Below are 22883 nucleotides of genomic sequence, written 5' to 3'. Positions count from 1 at the left end.
ATCCCAGTTGATCTTTCAAATTTTGCAGTTGTGGGGCTGGAGAGTTGGTTCAGCAGTTAAGGTCACTGGCTGCTCTTCCAGAGGTCCTGAGTTCAATTCCCAGCAACCATATGGTGGCTCACAACCATCTTCAATGAGATCTGGTGCCCTCTTCTGGCCTGCCTGTCTACCTGCAGGCAGAATGCTGTATACATAATGAATAATTTTTAAAGCATAAAATGTTCCAGTTGCTCTTAATGTGTATGGATGCTCTCACACCTGTGCCACAACATGCATGTGGGAACCAGAAGATAACTCTGTAGAACTGAGTGTCTTCCGGAACACTTGCATGGGTTCCAGGAATTGAACACAGCTCTCCAGACTTGTGCAGAAAACCCCTCTACCCACTGTTCCTGCGACGAATTTTTGCCAGACTCGCTGTGCATTTAAAAAGAGCTGGCCTTTTGTGTGAAGATCGGTTATAGTCTGGTAAGAATTGGCATCTTGAGGGAGCTGTCACCAGTGTCTCAGAAACCTGCCCCCTAAAGGCTGAAAGTAGAAGACCAGAAGGTGCGGACTGGAGAGCTAATTTTAGGCTTCTGGGGCCCGGCACCTGCTCAACTCGTGGACCACAGCGCCACCTGGAGGTCGGCTATAGAACCTTCAGCAGGAAGACGGCGGTTCTAACCCACCAGCCAGCAAACTCCGTTCCTAAAAGGCTCTAAAGGAAATACTTTTCAGCCACAGGTGCCAGACAGTCCGTTTCAAAGACAGTTCTTGCGTTATGAGACAAAACTATCCTCAAATGTTTCCAGGCAATAACAGTCACCATGTCAGACTACAGGAAAACACTAAGGAGGGGGCAGAGGAGATGGTTCAGGGAGTAATGTGCTTGTCATGCAAGCTGAAGGGCCCGACTTCTATCCCCAGAACCCACGTAAAACGTCAGGTGTGGTTAATCCCAGCCCTGGGGCTAAACCAGCAAGGCGGAGAGACCACTCCTAGTTGAGAGCGATCCTTGCGCCCGTAACTCTAACAGAAGAGAGGCGCCCTCTTCTGGCCTGTTTGGGCACCAGGGGAAGGACGCCTGAGGTCAACGTCTGGCTCAACACACACCTGCACGCACTTATACGCGGCACCTCTGACCGTCCTTATGCACACCTGCGCACACACAGAACTTTTGGGTCTATGAATGTCCAGAAAACATTCAAAAAGCTCGTTAAAAAAAAAAAAAACAACGGGGATGGGGGCAAGAACAGTCACCAGATGCAGCGATTTGAGGCTCATTGCTTAGTGCCTGGTCCCCAGGTGGTGCTATTGAGCTGGGTCTGGATGATGGCAGGACTCGCTCTTCTGATGCATCCAGGCTGAATCCAGGCTGAATTGCTGGGGACTGCTTAGAGATGGCATGTCATTGGAGGTATATTTTTTGAAGTGTCCCAGGCCACTTCCTGTTATAATTTGAACCCCAAAGTCCATGTCCTGAAGCCTGTGGTGCTATCCGGAAGTAGTGGAACCTTGGAGGGGTGGAGTCCAGTGGGAGAAAGTGAGGCCACGGGAGGCTGGACCCAAGTAAGCATTTAGAATCCTGATCCCTCTCTCCTTCCAGCAGGCCTTGAGGTGAGATGCTGTGCTCCACCACACAGCCCACCATAACATGCCTCGCCATAAACACATAACCCAGAACCTGGAGCTGGTGACCATGGGCTGCAACCTTGGAGGCTGTGAGCCTGCAATTCCCGTTAACAATTTCATCTGAAAATGGCTAAAAGAAAGGATTTCACATATTCCCACCACATAATATATTGAAACTGATGGCTATGGTAACTCACCAACTTCCCTCACTTCTCAGTGAGCTCAGGGAGAGCGAGTGCGGCTCTCATGGTCACCACAGGCTTCCCTAGAGAACGCAAGTCAGCACTTGCGCTTTCCTGAGGGGCTGGGGTTGGAGCCTGGGCTGGGGAAGCTAGGCAAGCACCCAACTCCTCCCATACACAGCCCATCAATGTAACTTTAAGAAAAAAGTGGGTGGGGCAGCTGTAGAGAGATGGCTTAGTGGTTAAGAGCACTGGTTGCCCCTCCAGAGGACCCAGGTACAATTCCTAGCAAGTACATGGCAGCTCACAGCTATCTGTAACTCTAGTTCCTGGCAATCTGAGGCTCGCCTCCAGCCTCCAAGGGTTCTGAATGCACACGGTACAGAGACCTGCACATAAAATAAATTATTTTAAAAGGTGATCCATAGTTGATTACATCCTTGAAAAGCTCATAGATTTGATCAACTATTTTCAAGATTCTCTTTCTGTTCTCGATTCATCACTGAGCTGGGTGGAGTATGGTGACTGTGTGTGTAATCCCTGCACTCCAGGGCTGAGGACTCTCAAAGTGATGGAAGAAGGAAGGACAGAAAGAGTGTGTGGTGCATGTCTGCAGTCCCAGGACTGTGGGTCCTGAGCAGGAGAGCTTTCTGAGTGCCAGAGCAGCCTAGACTGCAGGTTGAGTCCCTGTCTCAGGAGGGAGGGAGGGAGAGAAGGTGGGAGGGAAGGAAGGAAGGAGGGAGGAGGATGAAGGAAGCTCTTAACTCTACAATCCTTAGGGTGACTGACCCTAAGCCCCTTGGCTTTACTGAATCCTCCTGTTCTGTCTCACTGTGCTCAGTGGTGGAAGAAGAGCTGAGCATCCTTGCAGGACAGAACAGGTAGGACCGAGACCTGAAACAGTCAGGGTGATATCCTGCTGGAACCTGTGAAAAGTGAGTGATCCAGGTACAGGAGGCTTGAAGCGATGTTTCCTTGGCAACCAGAAGAGGCCACTGAGAGGAGATTCCACCCATCCTGAGACACAGCAAAGCAGTGTCCATCTAACTTGATCGCTAGCAAAGGGTGGCCAGAACTGAATGAGTCTCAAGAAGACATTGCCTGAGGTGCACTTATCAGGTGACTAACCTTACTCCTTGGGCAAGGTGGGGGAGCTTGAGCCACAGGACCCCAGAAGCAGCTCAGGTAACCCAGGACACACACGGTAGTACCCATGGGAGTTGTCTCTGCCCCTCTTCTCCCCTCTCTTCTCCCCTCCTCTCTTTTCCTCCCTATGCTCCTCTCCCTTCCTCTCCTTTCTTTCTCTCTTCCTCATTCCCTTCTTCCCTTACCTTATTCTTTCCGCTCCTTTGTTTTTTCCCCCCTGAGACCAGGTTTCTCTGTAGCTTTGGAGCCTGTCCTGGAACTAGCTTTTGCAGACCAGGCTAACGTTAAACTCACAGAGATCCGCCTGCCTCTGCCTCCTGAGTGCTGGAATTGAAGGCATGGGCCACCACCACCTGACTTTTTCCCCCCCACTTCTTCTTTTAAAAAATATTTGATTTTATTTTGCACACATATTGCGCACACATATGCACACACATGCAAGCACACACATGCACACGCATGCACATGCACACGTTTGTACTGATGCTTTGGGGACCAGAAGAGGATGTCATGGAGTTATAGACATTTCTGAACCCCAGTCCTTATTATTGGGAAGCAACCATTCTTAACCACTGAGCCATCTCTCCAGCATCCCTCCACCCTTTATCTCTCTTCTTTTAGGAAAAAGTTTGGCTTTTTTTGGTTTTTTGTTTGTTTTGTTTTTTGAGACAGGGTTTCATACAGCCCAAGAGGCCTTCAGTTTTCCTTATAGACAAGGATGACCCTGAACTCTTGCCTCTGCATTGTCAATGCTGGGATTACAGGACTGCATTACCACATTTAGGTTTCTGGGGTGCTTAGGTGGAACCCCGAACCTAGCGCACACCAGGTGAGCGCTTCACCCACTAAGACACTGTTTTGTTTTGTTTTTTCATTCTTTGAAACAGGACTTTACTCTGAGAGCTAGGCTGGCCTGAAATTGCTATTAGTTGAAGATGGTCTTGAATGTCTGATCTCCCTGTTTCCACTTCCCGGGTAGTGGAAGGGCAGGAGTGTACTGCCATGTCCAGCTGAAGAGCAAAGGAAGCAGAGTTTAAATACCAGAAAACTTCAGCAAAACCCCACTTCCTAGCAATTCCACCTCATGATATAAACCCCAAATAACTGAAAGCAGGGCCTCAGAGGGGCATTTGTAGATGCATGCTTGGTGTGGCTTCATAGGCAGAGGGGAGGCACAAGGTCCCATTGTCAGGACAGGTAAACAAACTGAGGTCTAGAGATGCTATGGAATATTATTCAGCCTTCAAAAGGAAAGATGGGCCGGGAGAATGACTCAGCTAGTTGATGCTTGTTTGCAAGCATGAATACTGACTTTGGTCCCCAGAATCTATGCACACCCAGGCATGGTGATGAACACTTGTAATCCCAGCACTGGGGAAGTAGAGACAATGGACTCCTGGAGGCTCCCTAGTGGGCCAGTCTAGATTGTTTAGCAAGTTCCAGACCAGACAAGACTCCCTGAGGTTGACCTTTGACTCCCACACACACACAATGTGGGAGTCCCCTCTGTGTGCTGTGATTACCATTGATGAATAAAGAAACTGCCTTGGCCTATTGATAGGGCAGAACTTAGGTAGGTGGGGAAGACGGAACTGAATGCTGGGAAGAAGGAGGCAGAGAGAGAGACACGCTGATGCCATGGAGCCGCCAGAGTCAGACATGCTGAATCTTTGCTGGAAAACCACTGCCACATGGCCATACACAGATGAATAGAAATGGGTTAAAATCATTATAAGAGTTAGTCAATAAGAAGCTAGAGCTAATGGACCAAGCAGTGTTTTACTTTTAATTAATACAGTTTCTGTGTGGTTATTTTGGTTCCGGGTGACTGAGGTGAACAAGCAGCCTGTAGCAACACACACACACACACACACGCACACACAAAGGAAAGGAAAGGAATTTTATCCAAGCCTGGTGGCACAAACCTGTAATCCAGCACTTGGGAAGCAGAGGCAGGAATATCAGGAGGTCAAGGCTAGAATAGGAGGGAAGGACAGGGAAAGAAGGAGAGAGAAAAAGAGGAGAGAGGAGAGGAAGAGAAGGCAAGTAAGGATGTTCTGATATGGCTATTCCATAGCACAGACTGATCCAGTCACACACTTCATCCCTAGGAGCCCCTAGATCAATGGTCACATAGGGATAGGGATTCGACATCAGTTAGGAGGGCAGCAAGCTCCACGGGTGGATGGTGATGGTGCTGGAGCCTTCGCTGGCTCAGCTAGGTACTCTGTGTCCTTCTCCATTGCAAAAGCAGAATCAATAATCAAACATAACACAGAACCCCCTTGCTCCAAGAGATCAATGTAAAAAAAAAAAAAAAAAGAAAAAAAAGATCCAGGAAAGCGGAAGGTCCACCAGGTACCAGGGCCACGAGCATTGTGACTGATGCTGTCAGTGTGATAGATAGCACGGGGGTGGAGTGGGGAAGTCGTGTGCTTTAGAGTCATAGACTGGGGTTTATAAAGCCAGCAAAGAGCTGAGATCTGCTCTAAAATCCTCAGAAAATAAGAAAGAGAAGAGTGGCTTTGTCGCACGAACCTGGAAATCCCGGCAACTATTGAATGTGATCATGGACTTGTGGGGTTTGAGTAACTTCTACTTGAACATGTGCAGAGCGAAAACACTTACACAGAGCAGTGTCCTAAGGGAAAGCAAACCCCAAGACAGGGGCATGGACTTAGAATCCGTGTCTTGTTCCAGTACCATAATGCTTTGCGAAGACTTGGGTGGGAAAGGTGGGCCTCAGCTCCCTGTTCATAAGGGAAGCCCATCACTGCTACAGTGGAGCCTAAGACAGATGTTCACACTGTGCCCCAGTGAAGGGCAGAGAGAGATGGCTAAGGAAGATGCTCGCACTGCCCTAGTGAAGAGCAGAGATGGCTAAGGTAGCCACTCACACTGTGCGCAGTGAAGAGCAGAGAGAGATGGCTAAGGCAGATGTTCACACGGTGTCCCAGTGAAATGCAGAGAGGGACAGACTGATGTGTGCACTCCATCTTCGTTCTCCATTTTATACAGTTTGGGGACCAATGAAGAGTCGAGAAAGTACCATCTGCTGTGGGCAGATCTTATGTTTCAATCCACAAAACCAGCATAACTGCTCAGAGGTACTTCTCTGATGTCTCTGAATTCTGTCAAGTTGGCAGTTAACACTAACCCTCACAGGAAGGCCTGGAGTCCTCGAGTTTTGGCCAAGACTGGAGGGTCACAAGTGTGATACTAGCCTGTGCTATACATCAAGATCTGCCTCCAGTCATAACTCAGCACTTGAGAAGCAAATACAAGTGGTGGTCTGTGAGCTTGAGGCTAGCCTGGTCTATCTAGCAGGTTCCAGGCCAGCCAGGGCTACATAGAGAGACTCTGTCTCAAAAAAAGCAAACAAAATGTCTTGAAAATAGGTTATTTCAAAACATTATATATTTTATTGATGTGTCCCTTTCCATTTTATTTTATGTATATTACAATACACACACTAAGTTTAGCATAACATATATTTAAATAAGTAAAAGTAAATATGACAAGGGTCTGTCCAAAAATTGTCTTCATGACAGGGACAGAAAGCATAGCAGAAGAATACCTAACTAGAATCCCCCAGTGAGGGGCTGGGGGTGTGGCTCAGAGGTAGAGACTCTGCCTAGAATCCCCCAGTGAGGGGCTGGGGGTGTGGCTCAGAGGTAGAGACTCTGCCTAGAATCCCCCAGTGAGGGGCTGGGGTGTGTCTCAGAAGTAGAGACCCTACCTAGAATCCCTCAGTGAGGGGCTGGGGTGTGTCTCAGAAGTAGAGACCCTACCTAGAATACCCCAGTGAGAGACGCTCAGATCCCACAGTGGATCGGGGACTGGGGATCAGCAGTAAAGTCTACCAGCTATACTGTGGCAAACAGCAAGAGCTCACGTTGGGGATAAGTTGAAAGCTGCCTAGGCCAGGGCTGAGCCTGCACAGGCAGGCCAAAAGAGCTGAGCCCTGGGTCAAGCTCACTGCGGCTAAGTGAGTATTCATTCTCATTATTACACACATCCTTTTCCTTAGACCACAGTGTTTGTCAGTTCTTTAAACCACTTTCCTTGCATGGAAACAATGACTTAACAGGTTAAGGCACTTGCTTCTAAAGCTGACAACCTCAGTTCAATTCCTAGAAGCCACACAGTGGAAGAAGAGAACCACCCCAGCAAGTGTCACCTGACCTCCACATGCGTGCCATGGCCCACCCCTCTCCATACGCACACAAAGTTTTTTTTTTTTTTTTTTTTTTTTTTTTTTTAAAAAAAGCACTTTTCCATACCTAAAAAAGTTTCCTTGCAGCAAGTGTGCAGGAATACTCAGAGTCTCATTGCTTCTGAGAGAGCCAAGTGGGGAGAGCTGAAGAGGAGCAGGTTGGGAAGAAGCCCTGGAAAGGTCCTATCCCGGCACCTATGAAAGGATGGATGGATGCATGGATGTATGGATGCATGGATGGATGGGCAGATGGGCTGGTTGGACATGGGTGTGTGAGTGGAGGAGGGAGGGTAAATCAGGGGTGCTTGGGAATATGTACGGATGGGACAATTGATGCATGGGTAGACTAAGGTCGGATAGTTGCTGCCTGTAGATGCTCAAATATGCCACCAGGTGTCGCCATAATCTCTAGGACCACCTGAGAGGCCACATGCAGCAGCCGCTCGCCAGAAGTTATACTTCAAACCATTTGCCAGCATGGTCAGGCCCTTGCATTTGCACACGCGCACCAGTGCCCACTGGCTTCACCCAGCACCCCAGCCTCCTCCAGCAACAGAAGAAAACAGCGACAGCTGCAGAGAAGCAGGCTGACCACACACTGAGCCTCTCTGAGACAGGCAGTGTGTGGGGGCGGAGGGACCCCTTAAGACTTGAGCTGATGGTTTCTGTCCGGCCAGCATCAGCTGCTTGTGCTGTTAGTGGTGCTCAAATCACAGCCATCATTGTCAGCCCAGGAACCCTCCCTGGCTTTGCACCTTTGGGTGAAAAAACGTTTTTAGCAAGCCTTAGCAATCCGCCTAGAAAAGCAACGGCAAAGGAACATCTCAGCGCGGCTGGTTTCCACAACCACTGAAGGAACTTGGGAAGAGGCTTTCAGTCCCAAGCACCAGGTAGCTGCTCTCCCCACCCCACCCCCAATCCCCCATCCCCCCAGACCCAGGAAAGCACCACACTCTCCCAACCCAAGCTGGCCTCCCACTCTGCCTTCAGCGCAAAGGTCTATCCCTGGCTCTGGAAATTGCAGTGAGAGCCGACAGGGGTTCTGGGGGTGCTTATGAAAGACAACATTTCTCAGCCTTTCCCCACCACATCCCCAGCAGGAGCATCTGTCCACTCCGCCAGCCCTTTTTGACTGCACTGATTGCAGGAGACCTGGGCTCAGAGAATTCAAGGAAGCCCACGGGCGGAGTGTTGACCGCGACTCATTAGGGAAAACGTGAGTCTTCAGTAACCGCATAGAAAATTAGCACATTGAGCACTCTGAAGCTTGCCAGTTCCGAATGGCCCACAAGCCCACAAATAGCCTGACCCGCACATACTTACTCCCACTCTTTCCTTCTGGCCTGAGGGGTGCTATGCATTTTGTGCGCTTGGTGGGCCAAGATGACATCCCGGTGGTCCACCACGCCACCACGCCGTTTCAGAGTTGGCCCGTCGAGGCTGCTGCTCATCTGCTGTGACCACGAGACGTGCAGGGGCCTGCGTGAGCCTGCCAGAGTGCAGTCCGCGCCTCGGCAGCTTGGGCGGTGCAGGACATCATGACTGAGTGGGGGAAGCATGGGGTCAGAACCCCAGGAGGCCTTCGGCATCCATGGACCTCACTCAGAAATCCCAGGAGAGGAAACTGGAGGGAGAAGGAAGATGGGGAGAACAGAGTGAGAGAAGCTACAAGGAAGCCAGGGCCACGGGAACAGGTGTGGGCAGCAGAGGCCACCCCACCCTGCACCCGGAAGTTCAGCACCCCGGGCCTGGCTGCCAGGATTGAGTATTCCCTTGGCAACTGGGGGACAGGAAAGACACTTCTAGCAGTTGCCGGGCAACACAGGCCATGGGTTGAAAGGGCACAAGGGTGTGGCTGAATCTGAGCAATAGGACCACCTGGCTCCAGATGCCAGCCAGACTAGGGTGGGTTGGGGTAGAGCTGTTTTCTCGCATCTAGATGTTTATTTCTGTGGAATAGACCCTCTAGAGTCCCTACTCTCTGTGTTCTGGGCCTGCGACCCGTGAACTCCAGACCCCTGATGGCAAATTCAAGCTCAGATGTGCTGGGCTAGATGTCTGGCCCCCATCTGCTTCCTTTGGGGTGTAGAGAGTGCAGGGAGACCAACGGTTAGGTTTTTCATCTCACTTTTTTTTAAAAAAAAATGTGTTGTTTGCCTTCATGTGCATTCAGTACACATAGCACATGGACATGTGTGCATGTGTGTGTGAAGGCCAGAGGTCTGCCTGTTCAAGTCACCTGTTCAAGTCTGCCTGTTTCTTGGGCTGAAACATCCCAGCCCCTTTGATGAGCACAGCGCTTTGAGACTGAGGAGGACAGGAGCAAGGTGGCTCACACGTGCAAGCCCAGCACTCAGGAGGCTGAGGCAGGAGAGTGGGGAGCTTAATGGACTGCACGGAAAGGCTCAGTGTGAAAACTCACGTCTTCTTCTTTTCAATGTAGCTCAGCTGTGGTTAGGGGAGGGAAGGTGATAAACTCTACTGCCACACCCACTAGTTGCTGGGGTCTCAAAACCAGAGGAACCGGGGGCTTAGCAACTTTGTTGTCTTTTATTTACCCACTTAGCAAGCACTGAGTGAGCACCTGGGGTGTCGCTGGCTCTGTGCTGGGTGCTGGGGATGTGGCCTCTGTGCTGTGGATACACAGAGAAGCCGCTTCCCATGCAGAGAAGACATCCCAGGGAGAGAGGGACGGACAGGGAGCAGAATGAGGCAGGGGCAGAAGAGCAGCATGGGGAGAATCAGCAGGGACAGGGTGTACCTTGGGCTGCTGTCAGCAAGGCCACTGTCACCCAGGCCTGCCAGAGACCCCAAATCCTACAGAGGCTAGGTCCCCTTAAGGAAAAAGCCAGAGAGTGGAGAACATAGTCCTACAGACTCCAGTCTCTCTAGGAGTTCTGGAACACAGTGGGATGCTGTGAGTGTGGTCGACACACTGTTGTTTGGGAATAAGGACAAGGAAAACCATAGGTGTGTGTTCAGGACAGATTCGCCATGGGGACAGAGAGCTTTCCCCATCCACAAGGGCCACCGTATGCCCTGACCTTGGTCAAAGCGACTGGCCCTTATACCGTGCCAAGAGCACAGAGCATCAGAGGGCAGGGGAGGCTGTTGTTTGAGACACTCTCATTCTGATGCCTGGGGCGGCCTCCAGCCTGCAGGGATCCTCCTGGGTGCTGGGATTATGGATAAGTGATACTTCAGCTGGCTTTATGCAGGGCTGGGGGTTGAGCATGCCTTGTGTATGCTAGGCAAGCACCATACCAAACCGAGCTACATCCCCAGCTCGTGGGTTACCTATTTAAAAGGCCGTTTCTCCAAGTGCAGCCTCGTTTGAAGGTACTTGGGATTACACTTGAATATATCAATTTCAGATAGCACTCAATTGAGCCTTTACAAAGGCTGGACAAGATGTGTTGGGAGCCAGTTATGCACTAAGTGAAGCTCAGAGAAGGTCACTGTGGAGGTGACCGCCAAGCAGGAACCTGAAGGTGATGCAGAAATCACGCAGGCATTTGAATGAATGGCTTTTCATCCCTCCAGAGCAGCGTGCAAAGGCCCTGAGGTAGAACTGTGTGGGGCTTGCTCACAGGGGCCCATGGGAAGGCCTAAGTAAAGAGGAAAGTGGAGAATGTGAGCATGGAAGGTGATGAGGAGATCCCTCAGGGCCTTGCGGACCATAGGAAAGACTTCTCTAGTTCTCAGAGTGCTGTGGGATGTGCTGCTTGGAATCAATCCTTTCCTTGTGGCGTCTTTTCAAGCCCAAACTTATTTCTCCACCTGAGCTTCTCAGAACCTGTTGGAAACCTGGCACAAGCGAGCGCAATTCGGAAGCTTCTCGCACAGACACAAGCAACTCCAGCATCTATGCGTGTTCCATACATAAATGCAGAGAACAAAGCAGCCCCAGATCACAAGGCCTCGCTCCTTGCTGTTCACCTTCTTAAAATCCATCATACTCCATGACCAGGGCAGGAACCCTCCAGTCTTTTCAAATCCTGGAACCTGTGGGGTTTACTAGATCCATCCTTCCTGTGCCTTCATGTTTCCCTCTCCTGCCCCTGCCCCCTCATTCTAGACTGTGAGCATCTCTGAAGGCTTTGTGTTTGAGTCAAATACTTTCCCACTGCTCCCCCCACCAGCACTATGCCTTTAATAGCCACTAGCTGTTTTGGTGGGGGCATAGACCTATCTTTCTGGCCCCTGCGACAATGTGCTGTTTTACAAACATGTGACTGAGCAGGAGAGGTGGGGGCGTGGACCTGTCCCACTGACCCCTGCAACGAAGTTCCTGCCCATTGGCAGGATTGTCTGTTTCTAACTAACTTTTCTGTACACACACAAAAGGAAGACTCTCACAAGTGTGGTGTGCTGTGGATTATGTATCTATTCCTGAACTAACACAGAAAATACCAGGAGCTAGGGAGCGTGACTCAGTCGCAGACGGCCTGCCTAGAATCCCCCAGTGAGGGGCTAGGGACGTGACTCAGAGGTAGAGCCCTTGCCTAGCATGTGCAAGCTTCCAATTCCAGTCAAAATGGGAGGGGAAAGAGTAGATGGTGGATAAACGGGACATCTTTCAGTGTCCTTAGGAACAAGTTTGCCTAGGGACATCATGACGCATCCTTCAAGCCCTCACGTGGCATCCAGACCCTTCTTCAGAAGAAAAGAGACAAGGTGCACCCAGAAGGCCGCCATCCACCCATCTTTACCCAGAATGTAACAACTAGCTCAGGACCCTGCACACTTTCAGTTTCTGAGCCTCAGAATCAGCACAGGACCATGATACGAATGGTATCCCTCAGTGTCCCCAGGAGTTTGCTTCCAGGACCCGAGTGATCGCAATGCACGAGCATTCCAGTCCTCTCCACAGAGCCCACTTGGCCTGCACACAGCCTGCATTCTGACGTGGGTGGCGTGCCGATAGCCATTAGTGTGCATGACTTGGGGAAGAGGGATGGAGACAGAATCTGTCCGTATCCACTACCGATGTCATTTACGTGTAAGTGCGTGGCATCAGCGAAGATGGCACAGCACTTGAGAGTGTTTGTTACTCTTCCCAGCACCCATGCTGGAGAGGTGGCTGCCTGTAACTCCAGCTCCAGGCCTCTTCTAGACTCAGCAGACACCTGCGCTCACATGTGTATGTATTCACCACGCCCCCCCAATACATAATTTAAGGTAATAAAACAAATCTTTAAAAAAATAAAAATTTTGTATGGGGGTGGCGCCTCATGCAGTGAGAGCTAGCCTTGAACTCATTATGTAGTTAGCAATGACAATGAACTCCTGATCCTCCTGCCTCTGCTCCCAAGCGATGGGATTAAAGGCAGGTTCCAAAACACCCAGTTTACATCATACTAGGGATGGAGCCCAGCACTCACCATTGAGCCACGACCCTGCCTTTTAAAACATTTTTAGTTCATGATTGACTGGTTCCAAAGACATGGAAGCTGCCAGCAAAGGAAGTGCGCCAGATGCAGAAACCTGAGCCTTCAGGGAGGTATGGCTCTGAAGACAGGAGCAATGTTGGGCTGTGAGGAATGCTGGGTAGCCCTGGAGTTTGGATGTTGTGCAGGCAGGAGTAAGGCTCCTGTAGGGTCTGGGAATCGCTGTTCCAGAAAGGAGGTATCCCACCCCCATGAGCTGCTCAACAGCCCCAGCTGTCCTGTGTATACACACAGCAGACCAGCAACCCCTGGCCACCAGTAGGCACTCCGCAGATGGAGCTGGTACAGGCACCTGCGGACCTGAACAAGCAGGTGTGCCCATCTCACCAACTGTGTTTGTTCAACAGAGAAAAAGACAGAGCCCATGGGACTTGCCTCACCTGGGTGCAGCTGGGTGTGAGAAGGGATAATGGAGAGAGAACATGAGCTAGAAGCCACTGCATGAATGTGACAGCCTCACAGGCCAGACCCCATGTGCCAGGTATAGGTACGGTTTATTGCCTGCCCATATGATGTGAGAGTCACACCTGAGGCGGGGATGATGCCCATTGTCAAGCCTGGACCATCTTGTGCGGCTCCAGCAGTCAGATGGCTCCTGGAGATGTACTGACCAGGGTTACTACGCACAGATATACAATGAGGCGAGATTATGGCATGCAGCTGGATGAAGGAGGCAGGTTTAGCTAGTCTCTGTAGGAGCAGTCCGCAGGCTGCCAGCACCTATGGGAGAAGCTATGGTAGACGTTTTCCGTACACACTGTCAGCATTCTCTCTCAGAGCTAAGGATGGCTTTGCCATCCCTCTGAGCTTCTCCCCAGGAAGATTGTGCCATTTCCCCACGCATCTGAGGTGTTGAAGTCCTTGTCATGGCTGTGCCCATGTCAACAGCACACATTCCCTCAGGACCTCATTCACTCGGGGATTCATCTGTAGATAACAAACACACTGAGGTCTGGAATGCTGTAGCTTCTCCATCAGAGTCCAGCCTACTGGGTCCCTGCTTTTCTGTGGGTCCCCATGTCTGTCTTTTCTTAATTTTCTCCAAGTCAAGTCCCTGCATATTCTCTCTCTCTCTCTCTCTCTCTCTCTCTCTCTCTCTCTCTCCTCTCTCTCTCTTCTCTCCCTAATTGCTCTCTTTGTTTCTGTATCTCTCTGTCTCTGTCTGTCTCTCTGTCTCTCTTCATCTCTCTCTGTCCCTTTCTCTCTCCTTCTTCTCTCTGTGTGTCTCTGTCAGTCTGATTCTGTCTGTCTCTCTCCCTCTCTATTCCTCACTCCATGTGTGTGTCTTTCTCTGTCTCTCTTGCTCCCTCTGTCTCCCTCCCCCTGTCTCTCTCTGTCTCTCTCCCTCTCCTTCTCTCTGTGTTTATTGCTCTGTCTCTGTCTGTCTATTTGTCTGTCTTTCTCCCTCTCCCACCCCCCTCTCTTCCCCTCCTCTCTCTCTCTCTCTCTCTCTCTCTCTCTCTCTCTCTCTCTCTCTCTCTGTTAGGGAGAGGAATCTAACTATGTTTTCTAGGCTGGCTTTGAACTCCTGGACTGAAGCTGCCCTCCTGACTCACCCTCCTTAACTACAGCACTACAGCACTCTCCACTGTGAATAACCAGTCTTTTGGATTTTTTTTTCTGTTGCCCAAATGTTGCAGTCAGTGCCCTATACAGAGATCTGCCATACACAACTGTTATTGCCTGAATTCCTGGAGGAGACTTGCTATTTCAAAGAGTGCACAATTTAAAGTTCCCTGGAGCATTGTCTAACACCACCCCATTGGGAGTTAGAGCATCAACAACCGAGTTTGTGCAGAGCGATGCCCTGATACATGGCAGTGAGTTTGCAGTGTCCAGGTTCAGTCAAACTCAGGTTATTTGGAAAAAAAGGCTTCTGTGCAGCACAGGGGCAGACTTGTAACCTGCCTTTATTCTCCAGCTGACACAGCGTGACAAGTACTGGGTGTCCTAAGCCGGCTGCAGACAAAGCTTAGCTGCAAGCCAAGGCTGCACACCAGTTTATAGATGGTGCTGGGTATGACAGACTTGGGCTAAGGCCGAACACCAGTTTATAGATGGTGCTGGGGCAAGGCAGATTCGGGTCAAGGCTGCACACCAGTTTATAGATGGCGCTGGGGCAAGGCAGACTTGGGTTCTGCTGAGAACATGTGTGATGCCTGACCTTAGCTGTCAAGTTGATCACATCAGAATCAATAAAACTCCAGCAGGCAGACACACCTATGAGGGGAAATCTTAGTTGGATCACGTGAGGTGGGAAAACTCACCCCAAATCTAGTGGCAGCCCACGTAAAAGGACATGGAAGAAGGAAGCTGTGTGTCTTCCTGCAAACCCTCACTCCTGCTGGCAAGCTCATCTGTCCTGTTGCTGAGGAGTTCTTTCTCTTGTGTTAGAGCAAACTTCTTCAGGCTTCCAGTGTAGACGGAAGACCAGAAGCTCTCCAGGAATCTTGGAGAACTCCAGCACCAGATGGGATTGCCAAGACATCAGCCTTGTAGACTGAACAGCTACTGGATTCTCAGCCTACCCACAGTGAGACAGCTACTGACAACCTAGCTAGACTACAGGTCGTAGGCCAGTCCAACAAATCCTCTTTTGATATTCATGTGCGTATGTGTGTGTGTAGAGAGATCAAGCATGTTTTATATATAATATATAACATATATGTATATATCTATTCTATCAGTTCTGTTCCTTTAGAGAACCCTGACTATTTCAACCCAGGTGTTCTTTAAAGAGAGCATCTGCTAAGCTGGGGAGACAGCACAGGGGGTAGGAGCACTTGCTGTGTGGACATGAGGACCTGAGATCAAATTCCCAGCATTCCCTTGACAATAAAACGAAAGTGTCAATGAAAGCCTATAAACTTTGTGCCTGGGTGGAGGGCACAGGAGGCTCTCAGGGCTCTGGCTTCCAGCCTAGCTCTAGGCTCAATGAGAAACCCTCTCTCTAAGGAATAAGGTGGAAAGTGAGAGACAGATGCCCAAGAGCCTCCCATAGCTTCTGCACACGTGTGCATGGACAAGCACACCCATACATACACATGTAACTACACTATACACAGGAACACATGCATACATATGCACATACAACACACATGTACCACATATATATAACATACATGTATATACATATACAACACACATGCACAGTACACATATATACAACAAATCCACATATGTTTATACAGCACACACAGGCATACATGTATTGTGTACATATGCCATTCACAAACTCACATATATACCAGGCATATGCACATACACAGCATACGTATGTACAGATACTACACACAACATATGCATGCATGTAGAACACATGTGTAGACACAACACACATGTGTATACTTGTGCATGCATATATGTGGGCATAGGAATATTATAATGTGCATATGGAGGTCAGCGGACAACTTGCAGGAGATGGTTCTCTCCTTCCGCCATGTGGGTTCCAGGCATCGAACGCATCTTCACACTCAGTGGCGAGTCAAGTCCCTTTGCTCTCTGGGTCATCTCACAAACCCAAAACGCTCAATTTCATATACATATTTACAAGTTTTCTAACGTGTAAAAAACCTTTTTTACCAAGTGTTCAAAAAATGTGCACCCATCTTTGTGTGCACACCTAAGCCGTGTGTGTGTGTGTGTGTGTGTGTGTGTGTGTGTGTGTGTATGTGCACTCACAAGCAGAAGCTAGAGGAGGACCTGGGGTAATCTACTGTTTCATTCTTCTTCCCTTGAAACAGGCTTACTGCCAGCAAGCCCCGCCCACCCTCGAAGCCCCGCCCATCCCGCTCCTGGGCCTCTCCAGAGCATTGCAGCCACAGACCATGCTGGCTTTTCATGTGGGTGCTGGGGAATCTAACTTAAGGCCTGTTTTCATAGCTGCTCCATCTTGGACACTGTAGAACCGTTGTTCAGACAGCATAAAGTAAGGTGGGAGGGGAAAAAAATCAAATCAAATTGGGGTCAATGAACGCTCTCATGGCTTGGGGCAAAAGTCCCATGAGGACAGAGCTAAACAAACTGCCAGACCAGATGGTAAAGGTTGAATGCCAGGCTGAGACCGGCAGGTGGGCATCAGCCAAAGTGTGGGCCCTAGTGAGGAGAAACCTGGTCACAGCTGGTATACTTTCCATCCGTGCCCGTCCCCAGCCAGGTGGCGTGACTTCAGTGTGCCTAGGACAGGCACACATATTGGCACGGACTGCAGGACAGAGTGGGGGAGATCCCAGACTGCGGCCTAGTGGTTATGGGCATATGACCCCTGAGTCCTAGTAGCTTGCCCAGTTTACCACCAGCTCCGCTCTCCTCCCTCATCCGCCCAGCGGCCATGCATGCTGAGCACCCTCCGTGTGCTGGGCTGAAACTATCTCCTCATTCTCCTGCTTAGCACAAACCAGCCTTCACTTCCCTGAAGGTCCTCTCTCCTCTTCACCCCTCCACCCAGCTCAAGGCATGCTTCCATTCCCCACGCTGCAGAAGATGCTGGCCTCACGCCTGCCTGCCTGTGCATCTGCATCTCCCTTTCTGTGCCTCTTCTAAGCACAGACGCCAGGTCCAGATGTGGGTCACAGGGCAGGGGTGATGAAGGAACACACACACCTGGGATAGCCTCAGCACTGGTGGGTAGAGCAGGCAGATGTCTCCTCCCCAGAACCAATGTGCCTGGGCTCCTCACCAAGGTCTACCACGGACTGCTGTGTGACTTTGGTAAACAATTGCACTTCTCTGAGCCTATTCAGTAGAGACAGAAATACTTTATAGAGTCACACACAAGGGTGAAACACAGTCCCCTTTGTATCCTCGGGTTCCTCACTCAAGCATGGGTTAAAAATGCTTCCTTATAATTGTTTGTGAGGCTCAAAAGTACTTGCTGCACGGGCACGAAGACCAGAGTTCAGATACCCATAACCCATGTCAAAGCTGTATGGCTATGGCAGCCGCCTGCAACCCCAGCCCTGGGAGGGGAGCAGGGAGACAGTGAGCAAGCTGTCAGGAGAGCTGAGCAGTGAGTTCCAGGTTCAGCAAGGAAGGGAACAATCGAGGTCCTGTACATGCATGCAAACACATGTACATCCGCACCTTCACATGCCAAGACATGACCAGCATGCACATATACATGCACACCCCACACAATAAATGAAAATAAACAGACAAACAACACATTTTAATTTCATTTGAGGACTGAGGGGATAGCACAGGAGGTCATTAGACCTTGAGTCTCATGCCCCGCACCCATGGAGAAGCCAGGTCTGGTGGCACACATTTACAGTCAGTGACATGGAGGTGGGGGGACACAGGAGGGTCACTGCCCAGCCGGCCTAGATGGGTGGGGGATCTCTGATTTCAGTGACAGACTGTCCCACAAAACCGGGTGACGCTGTCTCAGGAACAACACCCACGGCTGGCATCTGGGCTCCTTATACATACACACGTGTGTCACAAGCCAGGCACAATGACTACACCTGTAAGCCCAACTCTAGGCTGCAGCAAGGGACCAGCTGGTCTACAGAGTCAGATGTTTCTTCCTGAGCCTCCAGGAAGCTGCTCTCAGTCGCCCTGGGCAGCAGCAGAGGCACCTTTGCTAATAGTATGTCTTTGTCTTTCAAATTTCTTCTGCTGGCTATGCCTTTGAATTCTTGGTGTTTGGCATCTGCAGATGTTTGCCAACCTCTTCGCTCTTCCTGCCCCTTTGGCTAGATGGCATGGCATCTCTCTGTGCCACTGAAGTATTGATGAGTCAAGCTGTTAATTTGTTAGAGTGGCCACAATGATTGGTGACTCCTTGGTTGGACAAATATTTTTACATTATTAATCTTCAGGTGGAGTCTCAGTATGTAGGCCAAGATGGCCTCCACACACATGGGCACACGTGTGCACACATGTGCACGTGCAGCTTCATACATTTGCACACACTCCTGTACTATGTGGAAAGAAGGAAGAGGAAGGAAGCCACACCTTCTCCTGGGAGTGAATTTAAAAGTCGCCTGTGTTTCTGGAGCTTGGGTCGCCCACCCCAAGCCTCCCAGGTGCCCTGCTGCTGTCCTCAGTGAAGAACCCTGACGCATGGGTGGATGACTGTGAGGCCTCCAGGGTCTCCCAGCCCAGGGAGACTACTCGGTATCTTAGCAATCCTGATGGTTCTCACCCTGGCCTGGTAGGATCCAAGAATCCTCAAGAAACCCCCCACTCACCAACAATCTCCCAGCCTGGGCTGCTGTCCAAGGTCTGCCTTCCAAGGGCAGTGTTTGGGGACTTGGGGAGCGTGGCTCCACCCACTGGTTAGATCAACCCTTTCACCACTAAGATGAACTTGGCCTTGCCTGAGGGGTCAGAGTGAGCTGGCCGGTAGCTCTGAACTGTCTCATACTGTGAGGACAGCCTGGATTGAAAGATCCCAGAATAGAACCTTTCTCTTTGGCCCTGCCCGGGGACTCCCTGGAGCCTATAAGCTACCCCACCCCCACCCCCGTAGCCAGGAGGACCAGCACATGTCCAAATCCTAACTCAGGAGGCTGAAAGCTCCAGACCAGCCTGCCCTACACAGAAACCCAGTCTCAGAAAAAATAAATAAATTAAGCAAAAATAAACTAAATAAGTCAACCCCTATGCTAGCGCCTAAAGTGACCGCAGAGAGCACAGGACAGGCCTTCGCTGGCCACTGCCCCATCATTTCTTCCAATGTCAAATTCACCCTCTTCCTCCTGACCCCAAGGACTGCTTCTTATGGACTCTCTGGGAGAAGATGACACTGAACTAACTCATCTTACATGGAGGGAAAAGTGGCACCTGCGTAGGGTGGCATCTTTATGATCCTCTATAGGTTCTTGCATCTTAAGGGAAAACAGAACAACAGAGATAAATTCAAGCATTCTGGAAGGGGGACTCTCCCTGCAGCCAGGGGTGAGGTGTTGAGGAGGGGAGGGACTTGAGGCCACATAATTGGGGAGCACAGGTGTCACAGCTAAGCACACCTATTGACCTGGGATTACCCTAGAAATACATTGCAAGGGACATGAGGAGGCCTTGTGAAACTATCCACTCTGAACCAGACCAGGCTCTGGGCAGGGCTTATTCTGGTGTGCCCTTGGCCTTGAGCTAAGAAGAAGGTGTGCTGGTCATTCCTGCTCCCCCAAGCTGCTGTGCTCCAGTCGTATTCTGGTTTGGCTTCTTGGGCCAGGTCTCAGGGACACACCCCATACCCCTATCCTGCAACAAAGAAATGAGATTGCTGGGGAAATGCGCACCTCAGTCCCAACGGGCCTGCCCCAGGGTCCTTCGGGGGATGTGTGTGAGGCTATCAGCACAGAGAAACTCGGAGGAGAGAAAATTTCACAGGTAAAAAGAGAAAAGGAAAGAGAGGGGAGAGTCAGAGAGAGATAGGAGAGCAATAAAGAGAAAAAACAGAGGAGAGGGACAGAGAGGAAAAAAGAGTAAAGGCGAGAAACAGAGAGAGGGAGAGGGAGAGAGAGAGAGGGGGGGAGAGAGAGAGAGAGAGAGAGAGAGCGCCACTCAGAGTTTTTCTCGTCCAAAGTCCCTAGTAGCTCCGACCCAGCAGCAGCAGACCACAGAGATTATGTGGAGCCCGTGTGAGCAGGGAGCCTGGGCCGGGGACCCCCAAACCCCAGCCGCGGGGACGCCCTGGGAGCTACCAGGCTGAAGAAGGACAGGCTGCCTTCTGGACTTGGGTCAGTAACTCTCACAGCCCAGTCACGTGTGCCCAGCAGGTGGCAAAGACATTGGTCGCCAGGGGCTGCAGACCCAGAGCTGAGAATAGTTAGAAGAAAACGGATTTGGGGGCGAGGATGCGACTGAATGGCAGAGTTCTTTTCATGTGCGCAAGACCCTGGGTCCTCCCCCCATAAAAACCATTTTAAAGAAAAAAATAAGTCTATTCACTTACACACACTTCAAGAGAAATTCTCCAGAGAAAGACGTGGTTTGTTTTGTTTTGTTTTTCAGAGAATCAAATAAAATTTGGAAATCAACTCAAAAGAAAACTTATTCACAGAGAGGGCTGGAGATCTACTGCAATAGAAAGAAACACCGATCTCCTAGTCGAACGCAATGTCCTAACCCACGCACCCCACTCTGAGGAGCCCTGCTTACCTGCATGGGATCTAATGGGTGCCTCGGCCAGTTCTCCTGGAGTCGCGAGGATACCACCTGGTCAACGCCGAGGCTTGCAAGCAGTGTGTGGTACAGCGACCCATGCACCAGTCCGAGGGGTGCATAAAAGAGCTGCGTGGGGGTGCGGAGACCTGCGCAGCGAAGCCAGTGTGGAACAGGGCAGCTGCGCCAGCTGTGGCGCGAAGGAGGGGGCGGCTTCTCCGAAGACCAAGCCCTGGGATCATTCGCAGCCAAGTGACCTTCCAACCAGGAGCTGACAGCAAGCCTCCCCCATCGCTCCTTGCAATGGGCTTTTCTGGGTTTTCTGTGTCCCTTAAGGTGACTTCTCAATGCGGAGCAGAATTAAGGAAGGGAGGGCTTCGAGCGGCTGGCGTCTCTGAGAAGCAGAGCTAAGGTGACGCTCAAGGAACCCCTGTCCCACCTACCTGTTCCTGGTAAGGCGGCAGGAAGGCAGGAGGCTGTCCGGAATTCAGCCACATTCCCTTTGCCGATGGCGACCTAAATAATTCATGCTCTTAGAAAAACAGTATTTAGGGTGCAACTGCTAATCCATGCCCTGGAAATAGGTTTCTTCTGCCTTGATCCCCTCAGAGCGACATTGCTGCAGCAGGACAGAGAGAGAGGGGGAAGCGGGCTCTGGGGCTCAGGGTCCTGGACTGCCTGCTTCGCGCTTGTCTGCAACTGAGCGGTAAGACTAAAGATCTTTTTCTCCTCTTTCAGGAATGGAACCCAGGACTTAGAAAATGCTTGGAAATGCTAGGCTAGGCAAGGGATGTACCACGCCCCAACCAACGCTACCCACGATTTACTTTACTTACTCACGGATTGATTGATTGATTGATTGATTGATTGATTGATTGATTGAGGCAGGGTCTCACTACAGAGCCCTGACTGTGCTGGAACCCGACCAGACTGGCCTCGAACTCTTAAAGATTTGCCTGCCTCTGCCTCCCAAGTGCTGGGATTAAAGGCATGTGCCATCACTGCCAGATCTTACTTACCTCTTTTTGAGGCAGGGTCTCACTATGTAGCCCAGGCTAGCTTAGGACTCTACATCCTGCCTCAGCATCCGCAGTCCTGGGATCACAGACTTCTGCTGCCACACTGGACACCTGCGTTCCTTTTTAAAGCGGACAATGTTGTTTTTCCCATAAGAAACAGCGAGGGCCAGCATGATGGCTCCCTGGGTAAAGATGCCCACCTCTAAGCCTGACAACCTACATTCAAGCCTGGAACTACATGGTGAATCTGTGACTAATATTTAATAGCACCACCTCAGCCCTCGATTCTGCAAGACGTTCTCTAACCTCTACACACACACACACACACACACACACACACACACACACACTTTAAGCAAATGTCAGTCTCTGCAGTTAAGAGCAAACACTGCTATCACAAAGGACCAGTGTTCACTTTCTAACAGCCCAGCCAGGTGGTTCCCATCCAGGGGACATGACACCCTCTTCTGGCCTCCAAGGGCAGCTGCACTTATGTGTGCATGCACACATACAGAAACAAAAATTCATCTTTTTAAACAATATCTCACACACAAAAGAAGGGAGAGACAAGCACAGACAAGGAAACTAAGTTCGCTGAAGATGTTGGGAACACCCCCACACCAGGGCTGTTGCACTCTTTGCTTCTGTTTGGGGGCCCTCAAGATGGTGCCAGATAAAGAGCTTGCTGCTAAGTCTGAAGTCTGAGTTCCATCCCTGAGACGCTGTGGTGGGAGGGAAGAAGTTTTTCTGACAGTTCCAGAGGAAGGTCTTCTGAGGTTGACCTCTGACCTCCACGCTTACCACACAATGCACACACACACACACACAAATCTTTTATTTTAGATTATTTATTTATTTATTATGTATACAGTGTTCTGTCTGTCTGCCTGCTTGCTGGCCAGAAGAGGGCACCAGATCTCATTACAGATGGTTGTGAGCCACCATGTGGTTGCTGGGAATTAAACTCAGGACCTCTGGAAGAGCAGTCAGTGCTCTTAACCTCTGAGCCATCTCTCCAGCCCTACACACAAATCTTTAGCAACAACAAACACTGTTTCTATCTGAAGAAGTGTGGAGGTCTGCGGAGTGAGAAGAGTACAGCCCCAGGCTGGTGGGCTCCGGTCAACTGCTGAGGGAGAGGGAA

Source organism: Myodes glareolus, chromosome 22 (genome assembly GCF_982192425.1).
Source record: "Myodes glareolus chromosome 22, mMyoGla1.1, whole genome shotgun sequence".
NCBI classification, from domain to species: domain Eukaryota; kingdom Metazoa; phylum Chordata; class Mammalia; order Rodentia; family Cricetidae; genus Myodes; species Myodes glareolus.
The sequence above is the reverse complement of the archived record's forward strand: the minus strand, read 5'-3'. Positions refer to the sequence as shown.